We start from the raw sequence: 6,275 nt of genomic DNA, 5'->3' as shown, positions 1-6,275 counted from the left end.
TATGTATTTTGGGGTATTTGCTTCACTTTATTCCGCAGGTAGATGTAAACAATTAATTTTCACACACTTATTATATAAGTCATGTTGTTGTTTTTGTATATTTAAGTTACGAATAAAATTAGCTTTAATGCATCGACATACTCGTTAACATCTGATTATTTTTTTGTTTTTTATTTTTCATGTAAATTTATCAATTCAATATCAAAGACCAACAAAATTGTATAATATGTATATATATATTTTTATTGTTTTTGTGTTGTTAATATTTTTGAATTTTGGTTTTATTATTATTACACATATACTTGTTATGTATATATGTATCTATATTTATATATAAATATAAATACAAGATACTCATACAGCCCCACTCTATCAACACATAAACATTCTTAGTTAATGCGCATCTTTTTGCATTGAAAAAAAAAAAAAAAAACAAAAACAAAAAAAAATTTAAAAATTTAAAAAATTAAGATGTAGGAATTTTTTTTAGAAACATAAAAAATATATATAATATATATATAAAAAAAATTATTTTTTGTTGGTTTTTGGCCTTTATTTTGTAAAATGTTTGTTGGTACATCCAACGATTCCTGAAGATGACTTCTAATTGAAGTCGAAATATCGATAAATAAAAGAACGACAATATATAACATATATAAATAAAAAGTTTTTGTATGTTATTTAATATTGTATGGCCTCGAGATCGAAAATTTACAAACATTTTATAAAAAAAATTAAAAAAAAAAAGAAAAAAAAGAAATAAAACATTTTAGAAGCTCCGATTTAAAATCTATATATATAAAAATAAATCGTGGTGAGCGTATGTTTGGATACTTAAAACTTGAAAACTACTGTACCGACTTTTATAAAATTTTGTAGGTATGTTATCTAGATACCCCAATAGGCTATAAGCTATATTTCATACCGCTGGGAGACTAAAACGTGGAACCGGGTACCACTAGAATGTGTTTATACAATATGTATACCAAATGAAAGCTGTTGATTTTACTGCAGAGCAAACCTCTGGGTGACTAGGGTCTCGAGATATAGGCCAAAACGTGGACCCAGATACCCCTAGAACGTGTTTATGCAATATGAATATCAAATGAAAGATGTTGATAAGGGCATTCGTAAAGAATATTTTTTATACCGCTGGGTGACTTGAAGTAACAAGAAGGTTCAAAAGATGCTTATCAAGCAATATTTCATCCCATTACTGCGCGGGTATGGGATTAACCATGCTATTTTATATGAGAAAAATGAGCATTGTAGAGTCGTTCATTCGCCACAAAGTGGGACGGCTGCAACAGGAATTCACCATACGCTTTGCCCCTGCTTCGATTTCACCATCTGGATTAAAAAAGTTACAAGCCTGGGCATTCGCGCAGTTTTAGTGATGTAAATTGCTTGGCGCCAGCGCCAATGCCGATGCCAGCTCATTGACGCAATGACTCCAAGCGAATTTTTGACGCTGCTCAGTAGTACATTTTACTTGCGCTATTGATTGATACGATTTGTGTGTGTCAGGCACGAGTTTGGTGTTATTGGCGCTAATGGCAATGATGACACTGAGCTGATGACGGTAGCGCTGGTAGTTCAGCTTTTGAATCAGAGAAAGAATTGATGCCCCATGTAAATTATTATGGCTTTGGCTATTATCGGTTGTGTGTTTGAACCAAATAAATGCTGCGGACATAACAACCGAAGTCATTTTTGAGTTTTATATTTTATATTTAATGCAGAATTAATATGGGAGTGTTTGAGCAGAAGTAGTATTGCTAAAGTACTGCTGAGTTGATGGAGATGATCAATAGATTGTCAACATTTCGTTCAACGAACGCGCGAAATTACCACATCTGCTCAAATTTTGCTGAAGAACGTTATCCGCTGCACATAGGTAGATAGACATTTAGGCGACCATAATTGAATTTCTGAAAGTTGCCACAATTACAAAAAAAGTACTCCCACAGCTTGAGAATAGACAGGGGAACAATAATTCTATCCCTACCCATCCATCACATATTTGGCGTTAGCTGTCAAATAATCGGAATTTAGCTATTTATGAAACGCGTGTTATGTTTTTTTTTGTAACCTATGTGAAATCGCATGTTTTAACGTGAATATTTTAAGTTTCAAGACAATTAAATTAAGTAATTGTGATGGATTCTGATATCTGAGGCAAATACTAACATTATTAATGGTGTTTGTGATTTTTAAAAGTTATAAATTGATAAAGAACCTATTTTATTTAGGATGTTAAAAAAATTGTTTATTTTTTTTTATTTTTGGTTTTCAAAACCAGTTTTTTTATGTTTCCAAGTCCGTCCAACTGAAAGTTAGTTTTGAATGTGGTACTTGGTACAATTAACTTGCCAACTGCATTAAATTTAGCTGCAGATACTTGTAGATAGGGGGTTAGATAGATGGTTTGATACACCCTTGTTGCTGTACAACAAGAAAAATAGCCTCACTGCGCCGGTATTTTTTTAGTGTTACACAGTGTAATATCTATTCTAATATAACCAATTAGTTACACAAATTATTATAATTTTTCATTTATTAAACAGTTTTAAGAAGATATAGGCAATCGAATATTTTTGGCCGCCTGAAACTTGAAAATTTACCTATGTGCGCTGTCAAAAAAGTAACACTGCTGCAGCTCGAACACACCCTATATCGAGAAAGTAAGAAACAAATAGACAAATTAGTTTTTTTACCCATCGCTTGGCTGAGATTATCAATTGTTGATTTAACTTAAGCTGTTATGCCAATATTTTTCAGCCAGCTTATTTTCAAATAAGTAATTTTTCCAAAGGCAAAATAAATTACAGAGTTATATATCCTTAAATGTTGAGACGGACAGCATAGCAAAAGGTATGGTGAATTCCTCTTATAGCCGTCCTACAATTTCCACAAAGTTTTAGAACTACAATGCACCATCTTATATTTAAAGAGTCTTTGGTTGAAGTGTTGAGAATTGATATTATGTCGAAGATGTGTCTGTAGTGGTACTGCTGTTAGTGGCGTCATTGCGCCACGGTATAACGAAACGGTGTGCTAACTTCTGTGACACCAGCCCCCAAATTCCAACTTTCGCTAAGCTAAAATTCCATCGCCAAAAATCTCTAAAAGAAAATCAAGTGCGCAGAAAAGTGTGCAGCATTTAGTACTATGGAGTTATAAGCGATAACAGCCTAACTTCTATCACTTAGGTGGTATTTGCTTGCTATCGACCACATGGTACTAAATATTGCATGCTTTTCTGCGCACTTGATTTTGGGCAAAACGAAGTTTGCCGGGGTCAGCTAGTAAATATATATGGGGTATTCCATTCCAGTTCGACCAATTTTGAACCCGACCCCTTTAGAATTGGCTGAAAGTTTTTCTTCTTTTTATACCTTTCATGAAAATGAAATGGTATATTAATTTCGTCACGAAACCGAAAATTGTAAGTCCTTAAAGAAAAATAGATAGACCCACCATTAAGTATACCGAAATAATCAGGTTGAAGAGCTGAGTTGATTTAGCCATGTCCGTCTGTCCGTCTGTCCGTCTGTCTGTTTGTATGCAAACTAGTCCCTCAATTTTTGAGATATCTTGATAAAATTTGGTGAGCGGGTGTATTTGTGTGTCCGATTAGACATTTGTCGGAACCGACCGGATCGGACCACTATAGCATATATCCTCCATACAACCGATTTTTCAGAAAAAGAGGATTTTTGTAATATCTTACCCAATTTAACAGATTGAAGCTTCAAACTTCACCATATACTTTCGTATATTGCACATATTGTTGCCTGAAAAAATTGATGAGATCGGTCGTATATATAGTATATATCCCCCACAACCGATTGTTCAGATAAGGAACTTTTCGTAATTACTGCCCCATTTTAAGAGCTAGAGGCTTCAAATTTCAACGAATGCTTAGGTATATAGCATATATTGTTGTCTGAAAAAATCATAGAGATCGGTTGTATATATAGTATATATCTCATACAACCGATTGTTCAGATAAGAAACTTTTCGCAATTTCTACCCCATTTTAACAGCTATAAGCTTCAAATTTCACCGATTGCTTACGTATATAGCATATATTGTTGTCTGAAAAAATCATAGAGATCGGTGGTATAAATTAATCAAATTTCATCAAATAGTTACGTTTACGTCATATATTTTTGAAATACGTGATTCGCAGTCATAGTTTTTACACGCAGACCACAAAAAACCAGAAACTTTGCATCCTCACACAAAGTACCTACCTGTTTTTTATTTTATATTTATCTTAAAAATCGTTAAGGTATGCAGATCTGTTCACTAGATATTTCTTATCTTATACATCCGATTATTCGGAGATTACGAACGGGATAACATTATTGTTCAGCCCCATTCATGAAAGGTATGAAGTCTTCGGCACAGCCGAAGACAGTCCCGTTCTTACTTGTTCTAGCTTACGAAAGACGTTTTTCAGAAGTTTTTCAAATTTTTTCATCCAACTCAAAAAAAGTTATGAATTTTTAAAAAAACACCGTTTTTGTTTTCAAAATGCTATAACTTTTTCAAAAATTGACCGTTTGGGATCTTTTTTCTTTAAAAATTTGTTTTTAAATGTACTTTTCGGAAAAAATTCAAAAAGCTTTTAAAGTTTTTTTTTTTTTTGTAATTTTTCAGTTTTTCGAGATTTTCCGAATTTCGCCCTTTTTTTTCTCATAAAAAACTTCAATCAATTCTGCAATCAGCCCCACTAATCCCGGAGTGGGCCGAGAATTTTTTTTTTTTTGTTTATTTAATGGGAAAACAACTTTAAATTTTTGTTTGTATTTTTTTCCGAAAAGTACATTTAAAAACATATTATTTTGGTCTCGGTCCACTCCAGGATTAGTGGGGATGATTGCAGAATTGAAGTTTTTTATGAGAAAAAAAAGGGCAAAATTCGGAAAATCTCGAAAAACTGAAAAATTACAAAAAAAAAAAACTTCAAAAATTTTTTTGAATTTTTTCCGAAAAGTACATTTAAAAACAATTTAAAAAAAAAAGATCCCAAACGGTAAATTTTTGAAAAAGTAATAGCATTTTGAAAACAAAAACGGTGTTTTTTTAAAAATTCATAACTTTTTTTGAGTTGGATGAAAAAATTTGAAAAACTTCTGAAAAACGTCTTTCGTAAGCTAGAAAAAGAAGAAAAACTTTCAGCCAATTCTAAAGGGGTCGGGTTCAAAATTGGTCGAAATGGGATGGAATACCCCATATATAAAAACATTGAAATAAAAAAAAATGTTTAGAAACATAAAATTTATGCTTTCAACAGCCTAAACATTATTGATGTAATTAAAAAAAAATAAATTTGCAAAAGTAACATATATTCTTGAAGAAAAACAAAAGTTGTGGAATACAAGTGAGACATTGGTTATTATGAAATATGTGTATAAAAAAAAACAAATAAAAAAATATTAAAAAAATAAAATTAAATAAATGAGGAACTTAAAAATACGTCTAAGTTAGTAAAAATATTAACTTACAATAAAAGAAGTTCCGAAAACCATGAAAGAAAATATTATAAGAACAAAAAGAAAACTATTGGTGGTAATCACAAATAGAAAAAAGTTTTTAGTCAAGCTAACTGAATGACTGGATTTTCAGAGTATCACATTGTCCACAACTAAAAAATATGGAAACATACTGCTGACAACAATGAGATGAATGACAACCTGGAACAATATCATGAAGTTGAACATGAGCATCTGGGAGGCTTGTTATACGAAAACTCGGGATTAACAGTATACTGTCCCAAGACCCAACATTTATCTATGTAAACGAAGATTTGAGTTAGGCTCATTGCGTAGAAAAGGTGGCTGGTGTAAAAATATATGGCGGCAGTGGTTTTACAGCAACGATGCTTCAACAAATCACAGCTAAAAGACTTACCTGATGGGGGGAAAAACGATGGAAAGAACTTTATTTTGAACAGCTCAAGCTAACCCTGGCAACGTTTAGACAAACATGAAACACTCTCACCGTATTATAAAACCCGATAGAGATTGCTTTGATTTTATCTATCTTACCACCTGTCTCTTCTCTGTCTAACACTCTTCCTCTCACCACTGCATTTTATAGTTTACCTTGATCGGCCAATTATATTTCCCTATCTCTTTTATTCTTGTGTAAATCTTCCCACTCTTGCTCCTATCTAAGTCACCCTCACTATATCTCTTCATTTTGTCCTTATTCTTAATCCTCCTGTTAATCTATTTTTACTACTTTCTCTGAAACTACTACCC

This window comes from Eurosta solidaginis, chromosome 3, assembly GCF_040869045.1.
Source record: "Eurosta solidaginis isolate ZX-2024a chromosome 3, ASM4086904v1, whole genome shotgun sequence".
NCBI lineage: Eukaryota > Metazoa > Arthropoda > Insecta > Diptera > Tephritidae > Eurosta > Eurosta solidaginis.
Note: the sequence above shows the minus strand (reverse complement) of the source record.